The sequence below is a fragment of the Pimephales promelas genome, chromosome 14 (genome assembly GCF_988280905.1).
Source record: "Pimephales promelas chromosome 14, fPimPro1.hap1.1, whole genome shotgun sequence".
Lineage (NCBI taxonomy): Eukaryota > Metazoa > Chordata > Actinopteri > Cypriniformes > Leuciscidae > Pimephales > Pimephales promelas.
This window is the reverse complement of record NC_142782.1, coordinates 13,111,097-13,138,539: the sequence shown is the minus strand read 5'-3', so window position 1 is coordinate 13,138,539 and position 27,443 is coordinate 13,111,097. Positions and strand designations below refer to the sequence as shown.

At 36.5% G+C, this 27,443-nt stretch overlaps 1 protein-coding gene and 1 long non-coding RNA gene across 2 annotated transcripts in view; one reads left to right on the top strand and one right to left on the bottom strand.

Moving 5' to 3' along the window:
* Window positions 1–27,443, top strand: part of iqsec2b (IQ motif and Sec7 domain ArfGEF 2b) — a 91,977-nt gene that overhangs the window by 23,370 nt on the left and 41,164 nt on the right.
* Window positions 239–3,559, bottom strand: LOC148973693 (uncharacterized). The gene is made up of 5 exons (XR_016146477.1): window positions 3,247–3,559; window positions 2,496–2,706; window positions 1,873–2,028; window positions 1,159–1,240; window positions 239–1,024 (listed from the first exon to the last, which is right to left on the bottom strand). It is a non-coding gene; the product is annotated as an uncharacterized LOC148973693 (long non-coding RNA).

Sequence of the window (27,443 nt, the reverse complement as noted above, 5' to 3'; positions counted from 1 at the left end):
AAAGGGTAATATACAATTAATCCTAACATAATGTTTTAAGTAAATCGTTCATAACTGTGTTAATTAAATGGAACATTGCACAATTATTTTGAATAAATGTAAATTATTGCATTGCATTTAATGACTATAGCTTGAACTAACATGACCTGATTAAGTTAAATTTATTAAACAGAAGCCATTTTAGGTATCTATGTAGTCCATTTGTGTTGATTGTACTTAATAACTAGAACTTAGTTGCTGTTAAGTCAAGTCAAATTTATTTATATAGCGCATTTTACAATACAGATTGTATCAAAGCAGCTTCACAATGATAACATGAAATATACAACACAGATCAATAATATAAACTGTTAATAAAAATACTCAAGTCACTTTAACTTTATTCACCTTTGGTTTTGAAATATTAGTCAAAGTAATTTTGACCTTCAATGTGCATTACTAGCTGGCACTGTCATGACTGACACAATTATGCAAAATATGTAAGCAAAACTTACAAATGCAAAGTGTACAAATAAAATTGAAGACACCAACATAAATACACATAAAATGCAAATAGACTAATTAAAATTAATCAACTACAGTCTTGTCTGCTTATTCCAAACATTATTGATCACAGCTTTACCTTGTCCAGCAGCAGTCCAAAAATAAAGCAGCAGTCAACAAAAGGCCAGGTCCAGTCTTGCCTGGTGCAGGTGATTTTACTCATGCAGTTTGTTTTTGAGGACCTGCACTTTAGTGGAGAGCTTGTTCCCATCCATCCAATTCCATTAACACTTCCTGAAGAAATTCGAAAGTATCGCAGCTCCATGGGATAGCTCAAGTTTAAACAGTAGATCAACCCAAACAGGACTGCACATCCATTTGTAACCTCTCTCAGATCTCGCAGCACTGTGCAGCCTTCAATGACGATGCCAACATCCTCAGGTGGATCTGTAGCATCTGCTCCATCATGTCGAACAACATAGAGACCCAAAGCCAGTTTCTCCATTTCCGTCATTGCATAAATACCAATATCCTCGATAGCCTATGACAAACAAAGAGACCCATTATTAATTATGCATATATGACACTAGTAACAAACCAAAAAGATGTTGAACATTCCACCATTTTTTATATTAAACTATGTTATTCCCTTAACTAAGACGAGTTGATGGATACCTCTCTCATCTCAGTGCTCAGTGCTCCTTAATAAGGCTGCCAGGCTTTTCATTTCAGTCCGTCGTACTTCAACACTGGGATTCTGTGGGAAACCAACAACTGATTTTGAACATTTTATTTGAGGAAACTGCCATTATCACATTGACAAATCTATTATGACCTTATTCTACCAAGTTTTTTAATTAATTGATTTATGCAATTTTAATTAAATATCAATTGTAAATCTGTAGTTTATTTGTCATTAATTTGTCAACTGCGTGATCTACAGACTCATTCCATTTAAGGATGTTATTTTGAGAAAATAATTTCACTATTTAGCAAGCCCTAATTTACACAGATACCTAAAGTGTTTCTCAAGCTTATACCATTGACACATTGAAGGAGGCAGTATTGTTCAGTTTGAACTAAAATATACGTAATTGAATGGACAAATGAACAATTGCATCAGGCAATTCAGAAAGGCAGATTCAACATTTCACAAGCAGAATTACAGATGTACAACTGACATTTCATGATAAATCTGCACAGAATTTAAAGCATCCTTTTCGTAAATTAAAAACATTTACAGAAATACCTCTATTTGTACAAATCATAGAATTTTGTATTTGTGATAGCAAGTCATATTTAGAGTAATTCGTTTTAATGTAGTAATTATGTTTAGAGTAAATGTTAAACCCCCAGGGTCAGAGCCCAAAATACACCCAAAACACATACCTTGTCCATTTCCGCAATGATTACGTCAATATCGCGTCTTGCTGTTCCCCCCTTCTTTTTGAATACCCTCAATGGCTGGTTGGAGTAATGATCCAGTCGGGACATAAAGGTTGAGAACAGGGGGACTGTGGTGATGAGGGTGAATTCTGCATTTACCTGAAACGTATTAAAACACAAATTCAAGTTAAAACAAAATATGTCAAACTCTGTGGGCTACATCTGGCCGTAGTACAATTATATCCAGTTTGCCTCGATAGTGGAGCTGGCGTGGCCATAATAATAATATTAAGACAGCACTACAGTACCAGTTCTTAATTTTGGCCCTCTCTGTAACTTTGAGTTTGACACCCCTGGAAGGGAACATGAGTTTGCTTTTGGCTAAATGTTTTTAGTTGTCTGTTCAATGTGGGCTATCTGTAACCATTTTATATGGATGTTTGTGTAATGTGCATTGTAGGCCTAATATAGAGCAGAACAACCATATGCATGGATTCTTACGACATTGCCTCCAAACCTTTGTCAATTAAATATTACTCATTTGTTTAAAATTAATACCCTAATACAGTATTTAGACATTAATTACACATATTTAAATTAAATACAGATGATGAATAATACTTTACCTGGCTCTCAGAAAACAGGGCTGGCCATCTGTTTTTGAACTTTGCTATGAAGGGCATATCTTTAACGACTTCCTGTCTTCTATAGGCAAAGGTTCTTTCCATTTTACTTTTGATTAGCTGTTGGTTGTTCTTCTTTTTCACCTCCAATATCAGTGCTTTCCTTTCTTCCTCAGGCATAACAGACAGACAGCAGCACTTATTTAATAAAGAGCTTAAAAAACAACAAAAACAATATTAGTTTAATACTATAGCCTACTGGGGCTAAAAAAAAAAAAACATTAAAAAAGAATATAGCTAGGCCATGTGTTATGTTAAGCTACAGTTAAATGTCAATAAAAAAAGTTTAAAGCTAAATTACAACTAAACTAAAAAAAAAAAAAACCCCACCAAATTCTCACTATTTCCACTTCTAACACACTTACTATGACAAGGATACATGCTAATGCTGTGTAAATTAAGCTAGCAAGAGATCGTTTTAAAAGGTGTGCATGCTCCTGCCGATCGACTGTCCTGCACAGTTTATCTCCAAACCTAATCAAACACACCTGAAGCAACCAATTAAGGTCTTCAGGATCACTTGAAAATTAAAGGCAGGTGTGTTTGATTAGAATTGGAGATGAACTGTGCAGGACAGTCGATCGGCAGGAGCAGGGTTGGGCACAAGTTTACAGCTAAGCGCAAAAAACATCATCTGTTGTCACAAATGTAAAAATGTAAAATATATTACAAAAAAAAAAAACATTCTACTTACCAAATAATTTATGGATGATAATGGATTCAAAAGTTGCCCAAGGACAGGTGGAAAATGCTATCATCTTCTCGTGCATCATGTGCGAGATTGAATGTACGGAAAGCGCTTTGGGACAATCTTCAACCGCTAGTTGGTTTAAAATGATCTGGTTACGTTGGTTTAAATCTGTGACATTTTGTTGACTTGAAATATTATACTATTAATTTAATGCTATGAAACTCGCTTATTTTTACTGCATAAACATAATACTTTTAGTAATTTTACCATAAAACTAGTATTTAAATTAAACTACACCCATGCTTCATTTCTAAGAGTGATACTGTGCAAAGCAACAATTGAAACTGTACTCAGTTACTAACGTAACCTCGGTTCTCTTCTCTCTAGAAGAGGTAATGAGTATTGCGTAATATTTATGCTAGGGTAAAACCTCTTTTCCACAAGATATTGAAGCCAAAAGTTATCCTTAATTTTGTAATAATGTAAAACGCGTTGCGGCAGCATGCAGACATAGGCAAGGCGGCTTGCGCAACATATTGGCTGCCCTGCGGCAACTGCCGCAGCCTATCGAGAGAGGCCCTTTGGTGACGGCCCAATGGGGACACTTCACGCCCATTGCGTCACACTCGATAAGTATAGCTCGATGGGCTGATATCACTGGTTTTTCATCGCCGAACCAGAGCGTGTTGCAGGCACGGCAAGATACGCAATACTAGTTCCTTCTTCTAGAGAGAACTGAGGTTACGTTAGTATGTTCTCTTACGAGAGGTTCTGTCGTACTGCGTAATGTCTTACGCTAGGGGAACACAATGTTACAACGCCGTGCGTGCAGGGATCCAACACCAAAGTCCCAAGGGCAAGTGCCCGGGCAGACTGATCTCATGAAGTAGCGTGTGTATGCCACGCCAATTCGTATTTCCATTTTTGGCATGCTATCAAGACGCATAATCGCCTTTCAGCGTGTTTATGAATGCCGTTGACTTAACGTTATATAAATATATGACTTACCTCAACCCCGTCCCTAAACCTAACCGTCACTGGGGTTATTTGGCATTTATGACTGTTCCCTTACCATCCTAGGTAAAAAAAAAGATATGACTTACCTCAACCCCATCCCTAAACTTAACCGTCACTGGGGTTAATGGCATTTATGACTGGAGATTTGACTGCGTGTACAGACGCGGAATGACGCGGACGTTAATGGCGAAGACATACACGCAGATACACGCGGATAGCTCAAAATGCGTAGAGATAACACGCCACCTGACTCGAAAGTGGCGTGTATGTTTACGCAAAAGTCATGATGTCATGTTGGCATAGCAGTTATTCTGTGCCTTGAGATGCTAATCTGTAGGAGTTACATTGAGGACTCTATTTACCATTTTTGAGTCATTTTCATGTTTTATTGTTCACCAGACAGGGAAGTTGGTTCATATTTATCATTTTATTTTGTCATCATTATTTAGTTTTAAGGAGGTAAATTGTCCTTATAAATCTTAGTCGTCATGACAATGGAGTTGTATCACCCTATTTAGTAATATAAATATAAATATCATCTTACAAGCACTGCAAAAAAATTTAATTAAATATGGCATTCTCTGATCTGTTGACATACATACTCTGCACTTATCATTACACATATTAAATTTGCTTCATATTTTTGGAAACGGTTTAGATATTTTTGTGAACACAGTGAACTGAAGTTGGAATTTAAGGGTAAATATTGTTAACGAACAATAATACATGTCCCCATTGTTAATGTTTCTGTATATTATTTATTTATGTATTTATTTTGTTTATTTTCTTGAATAGTAACTCTCTAGGGAATTTGTGGACCTATTTAAAAAGGAATGGGGTCATGGGTTATTTGTTAAAAAAGTTTGACCTTTTTTAAAGACTTTTTTAATGCACATACATGGTCTTCTTGTGCACAATTCATCAGTGCACATGGAATATATCCCATTACAGAAGTACTGTAAAATGGGTTATGAACGCATTTTATTGTGACTTTAATATGCATATCTCTCCCTCATGTAAGTATTTGTTGATGCCAGTAATCACCTCAGTTTCTGGTTATGGCTGCTATGTAGGACCTTGTTGAAAGTTTCAAAAACATTAAACAAAGCTGTTAATGGAATGAACTAATGACTAAGCTCTTTACCTCTCTAAAAGCTAATTCATATCCCACTGTTATATCCATATAACAGGTGGGTGTTAGCAGGTAAAAGTTTTGATGAAATATGCCTCCTAGCAGTAACCAATAATTCCCATAACTGCACACATTATCTTCCCTAAAATACATACTTAAGTGCAAAGCATCTAATTCCTAGAGCTAATCTTTCTGGTTAATGTTACATCACATCTTAAACTAGTCCCATCCATGTTCATTTATTAAGATGGATTTGAATTGTTATGTGTTGGTTCCAACCACGTTTACTGAACATACCTTGCTTTATTTAAGATAAAAACCATAAGTGAAAAAAGTTCCAATTTTATTGCTGCAATTAACCCTGTGCGACACAGAAAAGTAAAATATTTGTATTTATAATGGAATAAATAAGTAGTAAATAAGATTTTATTTTATTTTTACATATTATAGGGATTTACTTGTAAACAGCAGTACAATGAATTACAAATACTTCCATGCTGAGGAGGCCGTTTTTCCCGCAGCTTCAGGAAAACAGAAAAAACAGATACAGTCACATGGAAAGAGAAAAAAGCCATTCCTACCCATTCCTATATAGAGCCGAAAGCTCTATAATTTTCATGCTTGCAATGTCAACCTCTCACCTAATAAATGTGACATGCTTTTACACTGAAAAGTGTCATACGAGTCCTTGACTCTAGCAGCTGCTGTCAGACACTCTAGACTCTGGGTCTGCATTGATGATTTCCATTACAGAGTAGATGTTAAAAATTCACATAGCTACTAACTTTTGAGTTTAGCTTGGATTAAAACTTTTGCGACCATGGAGGGGGGCCTTACTGACCTTTACATCCCTCCTGCTGTTGAGGTTGCTCCTTCGTAGTTCACATGTGACCTAACCACAATTTTACAATCTCTCCACAACCCAACCATAAGTGCCAACGCGTTTGACTAAGGCTGTCAAGCCCCACTGTCTTTGTTAAAGTAGGTTAAGTGGCAACGGTTCCGTATGGCATACCACCTACCGCAAAACAATATCTGCCCAAACACCACCCCTCATTTACGCAATATACACAGGAACGTATTAACTGTAATTACTATGCAAACTAATCAAGTAAACCAACAGACTCTTTGAGTTTTTCAAGAATTCTACGAAACCGTAGCATGGCCTGTACACAGCCAGCCAGAATTTTTCCCATCTCAACCACATCCAGTTGCTTCTCCTCTCTCCTGCTTCAAATAAGTTCTTTACTGTTCAACACAACTCTTGGGCACTGAATCCCATGTCTCTGAGGAACCGGGTTGTAGAGTGTGCCACAAATCCTTGACAACCCACTTCCACTGGATAAACATGGACTCTCCATCCTCGCTGTTCTGCTTCAGTGGCCAGATGAGCATACCTCAATTTCTTCCTCTCATCTACAGCATCCTCCCATGGCACTGTTAACTCTATTAGTTGAACAATGTGGGCTGATCAGACCACAAAACAATATCTGGTCGGAGGTTAGTGGTGGCAATCTCAGGTGGAAAAATAAGCCGTTGATCAATATCAGCCAGCACTTTCCAGTCCCTAGCAGCTTCCAGTTGTTCTGGGCGAGAATTGGTTTTAACATCTTTTCTTGGTGGTTGCTCGTCTGGGCGGATGAATATTGTCTTGTGTGTAATGTTTTGCTAGAACAGGTGGCAACTTATTGGTCATGTTACGCTTGCCTTCCAAAGCTAAAGCCAAACATCGCAGTACTTGGTCATGGCGCCAAGTAAACCGACCTTGGCTAAGAGCCACCTTACATCCAGTCAAAATGTGCCTTAATGTGGCAGGTGATGAACACAAAGGACAAGAGTGATCCCCTCCTGCCCAGAGGTTTAGGTTCTGTGGTGATGGGAGAACATCATATGTTGACCTGATAAGGAAACTAATCCTACTCTCTTCCATTGACCAAAGGTCTTGACGGCCCATCTTGCGTTGTTCCACACTCTCTCGTCTTATCCAATCTCCCTGCTTGGCCTGGGAAATGGCCTTTATACACCTCATCCTCTCCTCCTGCTTTCGCACCTCGTTGACTACCAGCTTCCTTCTTTGAGCTGGGCCTGCCTTGTGCCATTTAGGAGGAGCTAAACTAAGCCCAAAGTGATAAGGGCATAGTCTTCTCATTCTGTAATCTGCAAGCTGTTTTTAGTAATTTGCCATTTGATTGATTGTTTCATTTTGCATGTACAGAACTCAAGCAGTGAAATGTTTTTCATTTTCCAGCTGATAGTTTCCTTCAGTAGCTCTCATTTAATTTGAATTCACATATGTAGCAAGTATTAAATTTGGCATGAAATAAAAATCCATCCTATATCTATTTTCTTGATGCATGTTATTGATCTTATTGTTTATTTTTTATCCATGCATACACTCTTAAAATAAAGGTAAAAATTAAAATTAAAAAATAAAATAAATAAATCAGGGTTGAGTAAGTGTTTCCCGAAACCATAAAACTTTTTTGCAGCAATGCCATAGAAGAAGAGCCTTTCAGTTACACTTTGGTGACGTAAGTTACATTGTACTTACTCAAATAAGTAGTAATATCAATTGTACTTACTATAGAGTTACAGTTAGAGTTTGATTTATTCTCTCTCCAAAATATACCCTCAACTGTTAAAGCAACACTCCACATGCGTTGTGTCAAAGCGCCCGCAGAACAGAGGGGAGGAGTCAGCGTAGCTCGTTATCATTTAAAGGCATATTATGCACTGAAACGGCGTGCTGAAAAAAGTTGTTTTTGACCAGGTAAAATTAGTGTTTTCTTACAAAACTAATGATAATTTTTAACGAAAGTATATTACAAACTTTTCATCTAGACCCTATAGAATCAAATTAACTTGTATGAAAACGACAATAATCAATAATCCAACAGAAGGGCAAACAGGAAGCAACACACACATACGTTAGACACCAAAGACGTTATACACTCTCAGAAAAAAAGGTACAAAAGCTGTCACTGGGGCTGTATCTTTTCAAAAGGTACACTTTTGTACCCAAAGGCTGCATATTGGTACCTTAATTAGCACCTAAAATGTACATATTAGCACCTAAAATGTACATATTAGCACCTAAAATGTACATATTGACACCTAAAATGTATATATTAGGACCAAAAATGTACATATTAACATTTAAAATGTACATATTAGCACCTAAAATGTACTTATTAGCACTTACAATGTACACTTTAGCACCTAAAATGTACTTATTATCACCTAAAATGGACATATTAGCTCCTGAAATGTACACATTAGCACCTAAAATGGACATATTAGCACCTAAAATGGACATATTAGCTCCTAAAATGTACATATTAACACCTAAAATGCACATAATTAGCACCTAATGTACATATTAGCACCTAAAATGTATACATTAACAACTAAAATTTACATTTTAGCACCTAAAATGTACATATTAACACTTAAAAATGTACATATTAACACTTAAAAATGTACTTAAATTTTTTTTTCTGTATCGGACAGTGAAAAGAACACAGAAACTTAAATACAAATGACTAAATGACGAATAGCTGTCATGATTGTGTATGTGGTGACCGATAAGTGGCGGCAATTAGGAACACGAGACGGAAATGACAACAAACTCCTAGAACAGAATACAACTGAACACAATGGTGACGAGTGTAAAGAACATTTTAACAATACTTTTCCACTAAAAATAACCTTCTTTGCAGTGGAAAATGGGGTTGGTGGTTGGTGGTTACGACCCTGCATTTGACAGCGTGACACACGTCTCCCGATCAGATGATGACTTCGAAACCCCCGAAGTGTTTCCCATTTTGTGTGCCATATGCACCAGACGCTCAGCCAACGGTCCGTGGGTGTGACATCTGAGGCTGAGACTAACCCATGAATAGATCCAAGTTCCAGCCTTAAAAAATGTTCTACCATTAATATGCAAGAAAAGATCTTGCACCATTTTCATTTAATCATGGCTTTAACTAATCTTGTCCTGCCCTGGGCAAACTGGGGTTAATTGCTTTACTCAAGAGCAATGGAGTGATTATGGCTCACAAATTATTAGCTTCAAAACAGCAACTTTTCAGTTACCAGCCCTGAGATTTAGCCTCTATACACTCGTATCATGTATGTTGGAAGTAATTCAATTGGCCATATTTCCTTACTATTTACAATCACTCTAGGAAAAAGTGCAAGTCTAGTGTACAGACAACCTCTCGTTACGTCAATTATAGTATCTGGAACCTGCTAATTACAGTATGTGGACTCTTTTCATTATTGAGAGTCATGCAGATGGTGACAGAGTATGATCTGTCATGTTGTAACTAGTAACTGTTTTCCTGCTGGTCTAATCGGATGGGATTGAATGTTAGATTTAATTACACGTGTCCAGTAGAGGTTGGAGAAGCACATTGAGAAAAATGTAGCATTCCCTCTTCATTTAAATGTAAATAAACAACATTTACACACTTAAAACTGCCTTATAGCAGTTCTTCTCTGATTTTGGGAAACCCCTCTTTCAAAACTATTGAATATTAAATGCAGCACTCTTTTTTGATATCTTGAAGTTGATTCATCAGCCTCATATGAAAACTCGTCCGTCTTTTACAACGGGGTAATGATAGCTCATAAGCGTCTGAGTGGATTTTCTGTGTGTTTGGATTGATGACGTGCTTCTGCCTCAGGAGCTATTGAATATGTAATGTGTGATAAGCCATAACTAGCACTCTCGCGGGTCTCCTTAATAAACATGGCTCTTGAGTGGAGGAGATCTGTTGCCGAGGGAACCGTATGAGCTCAGAGCAACTCAGTGGGCGAAACACAACAGTGAAAGAAACATGGGTGGGAGGAAGAAGAGAGAGAAAGACTGTAATGTGGAGAACAGTAGAGTTGGGGAAAAGGATTTGTTTTTATATATATATATATAAGTGACACAGCATTTGTTTTTGAGGTGGCATGATTACCCATTGCTATTTGCGTTTGATGTTGCCAGCTAATTTATTCCTTCTTTTGAATTAGTTTAACCTTAGATTGTTTGTGAAAGTATACTGTATTTCATTCTTAGGCTCTGTGTTAATAGGACCCCAAAATTTTAGTTAGTTTTGTCAGTATTTATTCACCATCAAGTTGTTCCAAACCTGCTTTACTTTTCGCAGTGGAACAAAATGTAAAATTCCGAAGGAATGAGTTGATCTCTGTTTTTCATTCAAGAACACTGAAGGACACAAAGGTGCAAAAATATTATAAAGAACCTTTAAAGTATTCCATATGATGCCTGATTTGTGAACGAATCTTCTGGATCAGATGTGGTTAAAAAAAAAAAAAAATTCTGGGATGTGTGTCCCGAAACTATTGTTAGCCAACTATGGTTGCAAGTTCCGTCGAGTAAGTGTTTCCCGAAACCATAGTTCTAACAAATATTTGCTAACAGTATCGAAAAGTTGTGTGGTTACAGTATAGAGAGCCTAAGTCCCGCCCCTCCGCTTCCGGCGCATGGGACCTTATTTCGGAAAAAATATGAATGGTAGTCAATGGCGAGAGACAACTTATCTTTTTATTCCGTCTGAACTTTGCCCTCAATTACACATATGACGTTTGTCAATTTAAAAGATAATTCTGAAAGTCAAAAACGTCGCAGTTTGTCATAAGACAGAAGAGTAACATTTAGTTTTATGTGAAAATCGCTCTCTGAACTACATCCCCCGGGAAGCGAAACAACGAGTGAGCGCTGCTCGTGTGTGTGCAGTCTGGTACAAAACTCTCAGGTATGACGGCGTAACGTTATGATTATAACGTAAGACTATAGAAACAATGACAGACAATAGCCTCAGTAAAGTTAGCTTCATTCATTGAGAGAAAATGTGCGCCTTTGGGGTTTGTAGTCTTTGTAATTACGTATTTTCACAGTCTTATACCTCAACAGTTTCACATCAAACTGCGACTTTCAAAATGTATCTTTTAAATTGACAAACATCATATGTGTAATTCAGGGCACAATTCAAACGAGATCAAAATATTTGTTGTCTCTCGCCATTGACTACCATACAATATTTTTCCGAAATAAGGTCCCATGGTGGTCGACCGGAAGGGGAGGGACTTGTTTCAATGGCATGGGGACTTAATAAATCATTACCTTTAGCAAAATAGGCAAGCTGGCATTCAGGAAAATATGTATTTTTCATTTCAAATACATATAAATGTCATCTACATCTTTTAGTTTGTCGAGAGATTTAAAGCAGCATTTTTGAAGAGTGTGCATGTGCGAAGAACAAGCCTATAATTGAATCTGTAAATAAAGCAAAATAACTGGAATTAAAAAAAATGGAATTAGCCTTCAGATGCCATATCTGTAATTTATAGTAGAAAAATTGCAATTGTGATTATTAATAACGATCATCACATTTCACATTGAATGATATTTTGAATAGCTGTATGCATGGTTTGAAGGGACTGCATTACACAATTTTATATACAAATATAAAACGAGCTGAAAACACTCTTCCTGAAAAACTTTTATTGCTTTTAAGCTAAGTGTTCTATTGCTTCTTATTGCATTAAACCTCAAATGTCAACTATACATTAGTTTGGTTTCTTTAAATAAATAAATAAAAAGTAAAAATATGCATGGTGTAATTGTCACGTAAACCACACGGGAAGCAGATAATCCATGAGCAGTTTTTTTAATTAAAGGGCAATCCAAACTCATTGTCAACATGCAGAGGTCAATCCAAATATGCCGTCAAAACAATAAACAAAACAAGAACTAGAACAAACACACACCTGAAGTGGTGTGACACAGACTAAGGAATCCGTAACAATACTAAAACAGACAGGGTATTTATACACAATCAGAGAATGTCTAATTGAAGAGAATTGGCACTGGCTGGTTACTTCCGGTTTCTGGACTGGCTGCAGTTACATGTCTCTGTCCATGCGGGGGCGCTCCCGGTCGAGTGCAGAATGAATGGGAGTCAATGGGGTTTCACCCCCAGAAATCCACTTTTCTCAGGATGTAATTTTTTGTCAAGTAATTTTAAAGTTGCATTCAAAAGGGAGGGCTAAGAAAATACACTCAGCTGAAAATTGCATTTTTAAGTTCACTTATCTATTCTAAAAATCCGTTCAAAACTGTGATGACGTCACACAATAGCAGAATGCTAGCGTTTTCCGGCCAACAACAGCCTAACCTGTAAGAAATCAAAAGGACATAAGTACTCGTTCATTCGACTTTTGGCCTATAATCTATATTGAACTTGCGGAATCAACAATAAAATCTGTGTTGATTTAACGACAAGCAGGTGAAAGAGACACATTTAGCCGTTTAGCCCCATAGACTCCCATTCATTCTGCTCTCGCCCGCGATCACCTCCAGTGGAATTCTAATGGAACTGCAACCAAGATAATACACAACGGGGCTAATAGGAAGTGCCAAGGCTCTCCGTTAGACGGGCTCTGACACAATCTCAAGGTGATGGGAAACAGCTGAGTGCAATGAACTGATGAGTGACAGACAGAATGCTGGGAAATAAAGTCAAATGTGAAAGACACCGTGAGAACGACGACCTCTATAGTGACAAACAAGGGAACACAACCAGACACTTTGACAATAACAGGGGCTTTTGCTCTGGGTAGTTCTGTGAATTTATAGGAACAAGCCTAACTAATGTCCCCCTATGGACGTTTTCCTGGTTACAAATAGGCGGAATAAACTCCGCCAGTAGGAACTCTGAAGTGATGTAAGCCACTTGTTGTTGTTTGAGTTATTTAGCCTGAGCACACAACGCTCCCATTTTCACCTTGGTCCGTCTATCACTGTTTTTCATGTTCATAGAGTTAGTTTATGGAGTAATATAGGCTGTTTACGCGGCTTTATAAAAATAGCGGGTTCTGGTGTTTCAACGCATTCTCATCCTTTATCGTCATATAGAACGCTATATGCAAAAACGGCGCTATACTACGCACATGGCACCCGTTATCGTTAATATAACACGCGCTGTGAGGGCTAAGTTTAGTGTGGGGTAGGGTGTGCGTGTCATATTCACGCTAAAGGATTTATGACATCTTGGGTTCGCGTGTTATATTAACGATAAAGGGTGCCATGTGCGTATAGCGCCGTTTTTGCATATAGCGTTCTATATGACGTTAAAGGATGAGAACGGGCTGGGTGTTTCGTGTGTATTCGACCAATCACTGTACACTTTAGTGATTCGCCTCTCACAACGTAAACATACCTCTTGTTAAGCACGCAAAATAATGTAAGTGGACTTTTTTTTTTTAAATCGCGCAATCGTGCATCCAGAATCATAATCATGATTAGACATTCAATTAATTGTGCAGCCCTAATTTATAGCAAAACATCTAGCATTAATTCTAACTCAAAAGGATTCATTAAGAAGTTATTACCCGACCACCTGTATGACATCATTAACCAACGTGGTTGAACGACAAATATATGACAATATGGTTTCGGAAACAGTCGTGACCAGCTAGTTGATTTCTTAATGGTAATTAAACAACGAATTGTTGTATGGGAAACTCACCCCTGAGGGATTTTTTTCAGGACACTGACTGAATCAGTGATCACTCAGTGATTTGGTATTGGTCAGTTGGAGTTTCCATCAGTGATTATCAGCGAATAAAGACTTAAATTTTAGTCTGTTGATCAAAAACTGCATAATATGGCTTCAGAAGACTTGGAATAAAACACCAAAGTTGTATTGATTACTTTTATATTACTGAATGGTGTTTTGTGTGTCCTTAAGCACAAAAAGTATTTGTACCGATTAACTGTAATTGCATGGAAAATCTTTAGAAGGAAAGAGTCATTTGAAATGACATGAAGGTAATATTTTTTCAGGTTAAATATTCATTTGATGTGTCATGTTATATTTTTATTCCTGATAGTGATAAGTGTAGCTAAATTAAATTTATAGAAGTCATCTAATCTTTAATATTAGAAGTAATTTCTTCAGGTGCTACTTAGACCTTCTTAAGATTTTGAAGTAGTGATTTAGCAGATGCTTTTATACGTAAAGTGCACTTATTACAGGGATAACTGGAGCATCCTGGAGTTAAGGGCATAATGGTGAAGGCTCATGGCTCTTACAAGGAGCAAAACAGCAGCCTTCCAATTACCAGGCATACACTTTAGCCTTGGGTTGTCAACCTTTTTATTAATACTGAACACTACATGTATTTTGCATAGCCTTTTAATATTCACTGCTGACAAACAGCAACATAGGATAGCAACATGCGGCATTTTTCTACTTCAAACTACCTCAGGAATGAGAATTTCTAGTATTCAAATTGTAGAAGTTTGTGCATGTTGCCCTGAGGAGACGTTGTGTGCTTGCTTGTTTGGTTATATGAGTCATTTTCATTTTATATGATATTGTGTAATGTTAGTGTTACAAACAAATTGTTACAAGTTGCGCAACTGAACAGATTCACTCAGTGTTGAACCAGTGATGTAGTGCCACTAGTTATTACTGGAGAGCTTATAAGTGGAACTCCCAAAAACACTGCAAAATGAAAAAAGTGTTGCAGGTGCTGGCAGTCAGAATGTAATAATCCTTCATCTTGGTCTCTGAACACTGGAATTCATCTCTTGGCACTCCTCAAACTACACCCCCCTATACACACACACACACACACACACAGCCGTTGGGTTGCCAGGCAGCAGGAGTGTGTCCTGGTTACCGGGGGACAAAGCAATGCCAGTTCAGTGCTGTACAATTCCTGCCACAGCCAGAAGCCTCACGTTCAGAGCCATGCGTCTGTAGAATCAAATGATTACCTCCAGATATGGTTGTAAAATAATGATTGCTGCTACACACATGCTGAAATTCAATTGAACTGTTTTACTAAAACGACTGAGTTTGTCAATGATTTTTCTTCTATTTTTTTTTCATTAAATATTTTTCTTCTGTTTTAAATGTTTTTCTTCTGTTTCTGTCTTCTGTATTTTGGCGAATTCATTATATTTTTGCCCGTTTTTTACCAGTAAAAATGTATTACATCTAGAGCCAGACCGATATATCGGCAGGCCGATATTATCGGCCGATATCAGGCATTTTCCAAACTATCGGTATTGGCAGTTATAATGGCCGATAAATTAATATTTAAAAAATAAAATAAAAACGGACGAAACATGCTTGAACCATGTTAACCATATATTAAAAATGTATGTGACTGTTATATTGAAAAGGTATGTTTTACAATTTGCAGTATGATGTGATCCATTGCTGAATTATTGCTCATCATAGACTTGCTAACCATAAAGCTAGCTAATGCCACTATCATCAGTCTGTTCTGTTGTGACAATAAAAGAAACAAGTTTCTTTTTAAAATGCATTATCATATTATTTTAGTTAAAACTCATAAATAACTATAAATAACTAATGTTAGGGAAATCTGTTAATGTTATGTTGCGCGTTTCTGAAATAAAAAAAATTTAAAATATCGGCCGATATATCGGAATATCGGATTTTAAAACCAAAAAATATTTGTATTGGTATCGGCCTTCAAAATCCTTCATCGGTCGGGCTCTAATTACATCCCCAGAATATGTTTGTTGATATTAAAGTCTTTGAGAAGAACATATGCAACAACATCTGATTCACTTCTAATGTCAGCTGATTCATCCAATTTTGCAGCAAATCACCAAGGCTTTGTTAACCAGACAGCGGTTATATCAAAAGGGCAAAAGACTAATGCTTTCTTGGCATAATATCCCAATCAGATATTTTGATTCTGGTGATTGCTTGCAATTGTATCCTGTGCCACTGCTTAATGTGACAAAATGATGATTTAGTTGTGAACTTGCACTCAAAATTGACTAAACCTCCACAAAAAGTAAGACAACATCTTTTGGACAATGCTGTTTTAGTGCCATGTTAAAGCCTAAGATTTTGAGAATTAAGTTTAAGAAATGAAAGCGTTAATATTGCAAAATCTAAGCAAGGGATGCTCACTGAGATTATTCTCAAATTATCATAGATTTTGGCTCTCTCTATTATGGCTCTCAAATTATTATGGCTATTGTAGTACAGATGAATCGAAAGTGTTCCTCATCCTCTATTTGCTACAGATCACAGTGTCTATGCTCTGCTCTCTCCCTGATCATGTTCGTCTGTCTTCCTCTCTCTATTTCTAGATAATGGTCATCTGTATTTGGAGGGCATTTATCTTTCTTTAAATTGTTTAATTAATAGATAATTGGCTAATTTAGACGCTCTAATTAGGATTGAATAACACTGGAGTTTATTTTAGAGGTCAAATCTGCTTTTAGTGATTCATCATGATTCATCTTTTAGATTTTTGTCAATTTTTTTAATAATAGTTTTGGGCTTGTAGCTGCACTCAAACTGAACTTGAGATTCATGGACAAGTTGGAGAGCGAGTGTTTAAAGTGTGTTTGTTTCAGTGGCTTTTCCTTTTTCTAACAACACTGTTAAAAAATATTGATGGGTTAACTTAAAAAAGTAAGTAACCTGGTTGCCTTAAAATTTTAAGTTGATTGAACTGGAAAAAGTGAGTTAATACAATGAAGGAGACTACACTGTAAAAAAATATTTTCAAGATTTGTTATCACAACATATTTTCTTTTGTCAAATCAACTTTATAATAATTTATTTAGTTGAGATAAGTTATTATTTTGAGTTTCTGATGGTTAAATTAATCTACTTCATTGTATTAACTCACTTTTTCCAGTTCAATCAACTTAAAATTTTAAGGCAACCCAGGTTACTTACTTTTTTAAGTTAAACCAACAATATTTTTTTACAGTGTAGTAATCACAACATTTTTTATTTTGTCAAATCAACTTAAATCATTTATTTAGTTCAGATAACATATAATTTTGAGTTTCTGATGGTTAAATTTATCTCCTTCATTGTATTAACTCACTTTTTCCAGTTCAATGAACTTAAAATTTTAAGGCAACCAGGTTACTTACTTTTTAAGTTAAACCATCAATATTTTTTTACAGTGTAATTTAACCATCAGGAACTCAAAATGATATGTTATCTGAACTAAATAAATTATTTAAGTTGATTTGACAAAAGAAAAAATGTTGTGATTACTACACTGTAAAAAAATATTGTTGGTTTAACTTAAAAAAGTAAGTAACTTGGGTGGCCTTAAAATTTTAAGTTGATTGAACTGGAAAAAGTGAGTTAATACAATGAAGTAGATTAATTTAACCATCAGAAACTCAAAATAATAAGTTATCTGAACTAAATAAATTATTATAAAGTTGATTTGACAAAAGAAAATATGTTGTGATAACAAATCTTGAAAATATTTTTTTTTACAGTGAAGAGTTCTTGTTTGTGCATCTGTTGTGTGTCAATAAATGAATTCTGATAAAGATCAGCACAACATTTTGTCAAACTGGCAGCTTTGTTAGGATAAAGAGAGAGTTGTTATGTGAAGAAGTTTGTTATCTGTCTTGCCAGTCCATTTTTGTTACCCGTGATAGATGTATCGCAACGTTGTAACAGCGTAGCTTAGCTGATAACATCAAGGACATTTCAGGAATGTATTTCTCTGTTTGAAAGAAGGATGGAGTGAGCCGTTGCGGGGCTATAGCCACTGCTGGAAAACAAGAATGTCATCCCCTTGATACATTTGCTGAAACGCTGCCTATATTACAGAACCTAGAAGAGCTTTTACTGTAAAACACATTACATAAACTTTACCTAACTGATTGGAGGGTTCATTTATGTGGGAGTATTTCAGCGGCTCAATAAGAGTGTGCTATATTATCTTGAAACATTACAGAATTATAGATTGTATTGAGAGAAAAAATATTTACAGGGACATTTTTGTATGTTATTGTTGTCTATATGAGAAGTGAGGACCGTGTGCTGACTGACTGATTCAAGTGCAATAACAATCTTCCTCTCGTTTTTCATTCTTTTGTCCCTGTTGTTTTTCTCTGCTGTTATTTTTGTTCTCCTCCTCTTGCTCTTATTTCACTCTCTAATAAGCACAGATGCTCCCACACGTTGACACTGATCTTTAAACATCTACCGTTTTACGAATCAGGAGAAATATATCCTCTCCCCTCTCTTTCCCTGCCCTCAGCCACCCCCATAGTAAGCCTTTTGCACACTTTTTTTTATTGTATTTTCTGTGTTTCTCCTCCCACTCTCCTCTCCCACTCTGTGTGAAGTCCTAGTTCTGTCCTTCAGCCACCTCTGTGTCTTCATGTGAGCTTCCAAACTTCCATCCCATGGCCTCCTCAAAACGTTGGATCGACCATTCGCTGTGTAGGTGTTTCTCCATTTATCCTGCTGCTCATCCCTTGATGTCTCCCTCTCTCCTCACTCACTCATTGGCTGCGTCTCAAATCCTAGTGAGCCCCCTGCATAGACAGCATTTTTTATTTAGTTCACTTTATTTCATTTTTAAAAAATCTGTCTAGGTTGGATTTTCTCTGGATTTTGAGTCTTATTATTCAATTTTGACATTTTCACATGATGGATGGTCAAAAAATGCTGTCTTGATTGACAATTCACTATAGGTTTTGAGTTGAGTTTAATGTTTTAGTTATGAAATATATACAGCGCCCAAAAATTGCTGTGTTTGAATTAAATATAATATTAAAACATGCTTGAAACACCTAAAACTGCGGTGTTGATTAGTGGGCCATTAGGTTTTGAGTACAGATTTACAAAAATACTGGTTTTGACAGCCTAGTTTTGAGATTGAATGTGCAATATCAACGTTTATGTGAATAAAAACCTAAATTCAATCGGTTCATCGTATAAAGCGACTATGTCTCTTCAGAAAATTAGGACTAAACCACTCTATTCGTAGCTGCTGTCAATAGAGTTATAGAAATTTCTTAGATTTCATTAAAAATACCTTCATTTTTGTCTTCCGAAAATAACAGAATATCTTAAGGGTTTGGAAGGGTATGAGTGTGAGGGATTTATGACGGAAATTTAAGGCGAAATTTTTATTATTTTTTTTAGATTTTGAGATATTTGTCTTCAATAACATGTCTTTCAGACTTGTGGTGAAAAAAAGTCAGAAATACACATTTAGGTCTATATTTTACTACACTTTGTCTGTTTACGTCTTTAGATTTCTCATAAATTCAACAAAAGTTGGCGTTTTAAATCCTCCCGCTGCTCCACGATCGCTGTCTGCACCCTGTCATCACATACACTGTTAGAAAGCTCTCTATCTCCTGTACAACGCTGTTGGATGCTGTTTTAAACCTGGCTTTATCGAATACTCAGATTTCGTTTTATATATATATATATATATATATATGGAAATTAGCACATATGTAATTAGATAATGCTTAATCTGTATATTTAAACTTTTTTCTCATCTTAATGACACTGGGAAAGTTTCATGGTGATGTATACTAGTTAAAAAAATGAGTGCTTCTTCTTAAATCTAATGCTGTAGACTAAAATGCTGTAGACAGCTTACCAGGTTTTGCTTTCAAATGCTTGATTCAAACATGAAACACTCCTGTAGTCCCCCAATATGTTGTCTGTTTAGGCAGCCCACTAGGATTTCAGTTTTAATGTCCAAATCAAACATTCAAATATGGTTATGATGATGCTTAAAAATGCTGTTTAGTTAGGTAACTCAGTCTGGACATTCAAATCAAAAGTTCAAACGATGTACATGAAGGCTGCTAACCAGATTTTACATTCAGACATTAAAATTGAATGCTCAAATGTGCTCACGATGCCCAAATGTTATCTTTTGAGCTGCAGCTCGCTAAGTTTTGAGTTGAGACATTCAAATCAAAAGTTCCTACTGGATGTCAAAAAATGCTGTCCAGGTATAGGCAGCTCAAAAGACTTTTAGTTCAAAGTCTAATACTTAGATGTGCAAATGCTGTCTAGATAGGCATCTCAATAGGATTCGAGACACAGTCTCTCTCTTTTTCTCTCTAGCTCTCACTACGAGACCAATTTCCTGACCCTACAGCACGCCAAAGGAAAAGCAGGCGGTGAAGCGCTAGAAAGATTGAGGAACAGAAAAGATAAACGGAGGTGTGAGGGAACTGGAGAATATAAATAGAGAACTCTGCAGAAAAGAGGATTGAGTCTTTCTTTAATTACAGTTAAGTGTGACAGGAATGAGATGGAAATCGAGTCTTATCTTTTAGAAAAAGCAATGAGTTTGAGCAAATATGTGTGTGAGAAATGGAAAGCGAGACCCCTCAGGTGAGCCAATTACTCGAGCTTTAGCGGATAGGTACAGGTTGCGGCGTAGGGGTAATAAACGTGGCTCTGTTGAAAAGCTCTTACTGACGGTGTTGCGTAATCTTCCCACTGGGAGCTTTTGCTCCGGGGACCGACTCTCTCTCTCCCTGTCTTTAATTCAGTTTCTGTCAAAAAACATTTACAGAGGTAAGATGCTGTTTAATCCCATGTCTATAATGATATGTAGCGACAATCCGCATGATTTGCATATATACTGTACATTATCAACACTGCTTTGACGTTGAAGCAGGTTTTGTGCTTTTCAGTTAGGCTACTTGCAATTATTTGCAAAGAAAAAACATTGAACTAAACATAAAACAATCAAGCTGAAGCCTTGGTCTGCTATTTGCTTCAGTAATGGACTGAACGAACATGCAAGTGGTATTTTACTATGTCTAGAGCCCACTTACTTGCTTCAACGAGAACTAAGCGAATGTTACCTCGCCTAATTAATATTCATGAGCCAACATGTTAAGGTTTGGAATGATTTACACTACTTTTCAGTCCAACAGCTCAGTGTATCACCCTAACTAAACATTGTAGTATATGTGTATAACATTTGAGGAGCAATTCGCATTTCATTAATTCATGGGCTTAATTACCTCATGATGGTAGTCTTTGCATAGTTTCTCACCAGGCAAATATTATGAAAGTGTTTTCTCCCTTTTTTTTTCAAGGCTGTTATGAACAGATTCATGAGACCAATTAAAGAAAAAGCATTGAAGTTTTGTGACAGTGTGTGGCTGAATTTAGCTAATGAATATACGTCACATGGTTCGTTTTGTTTTGTCTTGTTTCTCTCAAATCATTTGATATATTTTTCTTGGATTTGCATACACAACCCCTTGTCTGCTTGCCTTACATAGAGACTGTACATACACTACAATTGAAAGGTTTGGATGGGTATGATTTTTTATTTTTATTTTTGTAACTTCTTCATGTGATGGCAAAGTTGAATTATCATTCGGCATTATTTTTATATTATAAGTCTTCAGTGTCACAAGAGACAAGGTCAGAGGACTACTGGAAAAATAAGGGTCATCATAATACATTTTTCCCAGGCATCTTTGATACATAGAAAAAATGTATTTGAAATAGAAATCATTTTTATCTAATCTTTACTGTCACTTTTATCAATTTAATACATCCTCGATGAAAAACCAAACTTGAAATAAACACACATTTGTTTAAAGAATAGATAATATTGATAACTCGATAATATCAATAACAGGCTATTGAGAATGAGGAGTCACGTGCCTATTTGGGCGGGGTCTGAGCCGGTCGGCCATGATGGTAGGAGACGCTATCGGTTACCAGGGGCAACGCCTTTAGAACCCATAGACGCGACTAAACATTCCAGAGCTCTTAAATTTTCGCGCATTTATTATTTTGGCAGGACAGAGACGGATCTAAGAATACGAGAAAAAAAGGAAGAAAGTAAAGCAATGCTAAAAGATAAGGCGAAAGAAAAGGGACCTTCCAGGAACAAACTCACACAAAGTGCAAAACAGCTGTATTTGGAGAAGCAGCATCGATATATTTGTTCTTTTGCACTAATAACCAGTGTTGTGCAAGTTACTTCCAAACTGTAATACATTAGGTATTACTTGTTACTGTTATTTAAAAGTAATTCATTACCTTACAATATTACTGTCCCAGAATTGTAATGCGTTACATTACTCATGTATTACTTTTGAGTTACTTTCACCAAAATAACTAAGTAGAACTTAACTTTTGGGCTGTAACGATATGCAATATGAAACCGAAATCGCGATTCGCCACACGACTCAGATCCACGAACCTACAGAATCGCGACACACCTCTTCCAACTCCAGCGTTATTCTCCTTACCATCCAGATCCAATGCTGCCTTATCTTTAAATTAGGCTATTAGTATTATTTGAAGTTAACATTATAAAATACGTAGACCTACACCACAAAACTAGTTGAGGATAAATTATTAAAAAATGGGGAAGTCCAGCATTATGATCATGACATTTGCAGTCAAAACTTGAAATAAAAATTCTCAGAAAATACATGTATTGAAACGTATAGGCTACTTCCTTAAAGGACTCCAGACATTAGACAAATATCAGTCTATGTTTTATTTTTAATATTAGGGAAAAGACACACATTTATGCGTGACAAAAAAATAGGAGGCAAAAACGATTTTTTGTAATTCTGTTAATTACACTGCACAAATCGGATGAGGAAGGGTTGGCTCTCCAGTCTCCATAGAACTTAAAATATTAATTTTATTTTAGTTTTCGTGTTCGCATTTATGAGGAAAAAACAATGTTACAGACGCGACCGCTCTGAACTGGCACTAAAAGACTGCTTTAAAACTTTTACACAGTCTGTTGCCTTTAAGAAGTAAAAGCAGACTGTAATACAACTGTAATACAAGCCTCACTGAACATGTAACGAGTAAAATATTACTGAAAATTGATTAGTAATGCCTTACACTACTGCGTTACAGCAAAAAGTAATATGTTACTGTAATGTATTACTTTTGTAATGCGTTACTCCCAACACTGCTAATAACATTATTATTTTATTATTATTACTTATGTTGTCCATGAAACTTGTTGTCCAAATAGCCTATATATTTCAGTTCTCAATAAATATTGTTAGGCCATATCAAGTTGTTTCAAACATGTATTTCAATGAAATAAAAAAGTAATGAACAAGGCACTCAAACAACACTTTTGCATATGTTCGTTAAGGCACAGCAAACAGTGAAAATCGTATACTAAAGGCATCAGCAAACCTAGCAATCCGGCGTCTCCTCGTCAGATCAGACTCTCCCTGCTGTGTCCATTTCGGTAACCCCAAAAACTTAATTCCATTGTTCCTATGTTTTCCAAATGTATCGTGTGAGTTACTGGAGGAGTTTTTAACACAGCAGTTACTTCCAGGCATGGTAAACAGTGCGGTATTGGTATTGCGAGAAACTCCTCTACTACCGAGCTAAAAACACACGTAATCAATACTGTTTTGCCGTGAGAATCCTACCAACATGGCGGAAAGGGGAGGGGCACTGTAAAATGACGTCATCTCCTCATTCTCAATACTGTATATCATATTGTGACTAGACAGAAAAATGTTTGTGACAAAAAAATACACATTTTGATCTGTACAGATCACATCGTGTTGTTGCCATGGTGAGATTAAAACGTGGTTTGGATCTGCATCTTTGGCTTCTAAAGCCCATTCCAACAGCTAAATGCTAACGTGCTACAGATTGAGTGACTCACGCAGCACAGCTGGTTTGTAGAAGTGCATATAGTGATTCAGTGAAGATCACTTCACTGATTTCTTCATTCTTCCTTGGAGATGCTGCAGCATGAGACTGGAAATCTTCCCAAACAGAACACTGTGGAAGCACACAGAAGCGCTTATACTGCGTGTGGAGCGGTTTTGAATGTCAGCTGAATAGCAAATCTCATGAGTGCATACTGTATGAAAAGAAATGAATAAAAGATTCATGGGGAAAATACCACACACATAATGAGCAGACTTGCACAATATGAAGATTTCAGTCTCTGTATTGGTTTGTGTAAGCCACTGGGGCGTTGGGATTCTTTAGTTCCTCTCTCAGAGCTCAAGAGTGCTGTTTCTCCATCTCTCTTTCTCTCAATCACCAAACAATGTCACTTTTTACATTACAGCAGGGTGGCCATTATTGCAAGGTGATACACATCACTTGAATGGTTTTCTTACATCGTGACTAATCGTGCACTCGTTAAAATGTACAAATTTAATTGGAATACTTTTGAAAAATATGTTGACACTAGATACATACTAGGTATGCACAATATGTTGGTGACATCTGTTATTTGCTAATATTAATATTAATATTATTAAATTACTGGTATCAGACAGCCATATATTCTTGCTCATTTCCTCTATTTTTATATTTAGATTATCTTTGCCATAATTTAACCCTCACTGAAAGTTATATGTTAATAATTATTAACACTGTCAAATATTTTTTTTAGCAAATCTTAAAATGAATATACATTTTTCACAATGTGCATTAAAACGTTCTCATGCCTAAATTCACATTCACAAAAAAAAATATTGTATTTATAGTGTTTTTCTTGAATGATTTTTAATATCGGCCGTTTATTGGCTGTCAGACACAAACTGGGCACTTTCATTAGCCGAATTAATGATGGCAGACTGTGAATAAAGCATTGGCAGCATCTTTAACCAAAACTATTGATTTTTACATAATTCTGCATCCATGACACTATATGTCAGTAGAAGTTCAAAATTATATTATGCCATATTAGACAGTACATCATAAAACAATTACTAAGTGCATAATGCATATATTTTATTTAATTTTGCTGGCGCTGAAAATACAATTAAATGATTGTGTCATTTATATACACTTTTATATTGGTCTAATAATTATTATTATTTTTTTAACCCTGTTTTGTTCAGCTTGGCTAAAAGCAAATAACACTCCCCATGAAAAAAATAAAGCAATAATTTTGTTTTAAAGCTTGACACAATTGTTCATGTGCAGAACCAACGCATTCTCATCCTTTAACGTCATATAGAACGCTATAAGCAAAAACGGCGCTATACTACACACATGGCACCCTTTATCGTTAATATAACACGTGCTGTGAGGGCTAAGTTTAGGTGTGGGGTAGGGTCTGCGTGTCATATTCACGCTAAAGGATTTATGACGTCTTGGGTTCGCGTGTTATATTAACGATAAAGGGTGCCATGTGCGTAGTATAGCGCCGTTTTTGCATATAGCGTTCTATATGACGTTAAAGGATGAGAACGGGCTGGCAGATCACGTTGCCAAGCTTTATTGACTGTAAACGTTGTTTTAATAATTTTTTAGTACATATAGAAACATAATTTAAAAAGACATGTCTATCAAAGAGAATATCCCTCTATATTAAGTAGAAGAAATTGTTATGACAACTCTCAAAGTGTTTGGCATGGTAATGTATAATGTAGATATGTTTGGTTTGGACTTGCTACTGCCAATACAGTACGTCCACAGACACGCTTCTGTGAGAATGTAAGACATGCTGCTGCTGCACAATAACCCATATAGATCTACACAGGTGGAGGGTGTCTGAAAACTTCTACAGCAAACGCTGAACGAGTATTTGAAAGCTGAGCCGTAAACTCATTGGTTCATTGGCAAGAACCAATCAGCGGTGGTCTATAGAGAACGATGTGATTGCAAGCAAACTGAGTTGACCTCTCAGTCTGCGCCATCTTGAGTTTCATGACAGAACTTTGTGTTTGTAATTGCTGCTAACAATCATTTTTAAGTTGATCTCACATTACTTATTAACATTTTACTATCTCATTGCCGTGTCAGATCAACTCTCTAGCTTTTCTGTGTATTGTATGAACTGCTTTTGCTTGTTTGTTTGTTTCTGCTATCATCTGCTTATCTGTTCTTTCTCTTTCCATCTCTGTCCCTTTATTTGCTCTCCACTCGTCCTTCCATCCCCGTTTGTGTGTTTCTCTGTCTCTCTCAGAGGTGTCAGACTACACTCATCCTCCAGCTGCTCCACACTCACTCATCTCTCCTCAGCCTCCACCTTCAGTTCACACCAGCCTGCTAAAAGTCACCATCAGTTCTGCTGCCCTTCCAGGTTGGGCAGGCCAGAGCCGCCCTTCAGCGGGCCTTCAGAGCGGGCCAGGTAAGGGCCGACTGATCCAAAATCCCTTAGTCCACTGTTTCCGTACCCACAACACCAGCCTATTTCCCCCGTCAGATTCCCACATCACCTTGAAGAGTCATTCACAATGACAGACATTTGCAGTGACAAAGCAACCCGAGTCATTCATTCTGAAAAAGATTAATTTCCGCCGACAAAAGCAAAAGATAATTAGAGCTCAACTGTATGCAAATGAGCAGCAATACAATGCAGAGACTTCCAATGGGAGTGCAGAAGGAGATCCACCTCCTAAAACTGTAGTTTTATTGGTGATAGAATCTGACTGCTCATTCACTGCTCATTTGCATTAAAGGGATAGTTCACTTTGAAATTAATTTTTGATATGTTTTAGCTTACCTCAAGTGCATCCAAGATGTAGGTGTCTTTGTTTCCACGGTATTTTCAATTTTGATATTTTTATATCAAACCGTTCTTGTCTGTCAGTCATATAATGGATTTTTATGGGGTCCTCCCTCTGTCCACCTTAAAGAGCATGCACAGAGAAAAAAAAAATGTGTCTTTTGATACATCGAAATCGTCTTCCATTGCAATTTCCTGTATATCTAAATATGTTTAAAAATGATATAAATACTGTTTGTTTTCTCACACAAACCACTCATTTCGTGTCTTAGGCCAACATTTACGAGTCATTAAATCATGTTTAATTTGGATTTCTCTGTGCATTAAGAGGTGAACCGAGGGTGGACCCCATAAACCTCCATTAGATGACTAATAGACAACAACGGTTTCACCTAAAAATATCAAAATTGAAAATACTGTGGAAACAAAGACACCTACATCTTGGAAGCCCTTGAGGTAAGTTAAAACATGTCAAAAATTAATTTCAAAGTGAACTATCCCTGTAAGTCAAACATACTCAGAACATAGGAGAGCTGTTGGTTTTTGGAAAACCAGGTTTGGATCTGACCTAGTTCATGTCCTGATCCTGATCCTCTTTTACCCTTACTGCAAGGTTAAAAAAGGCCTTCCACAAATCACCAGCTCTGATTAAAGTCGAAAAGTTTTGCTGCAAAATGCTGACATTGTGAACATACTTTTACACCATGTGATCATGTGATATGCAACAAGTCTCTAGGGTCAAGTA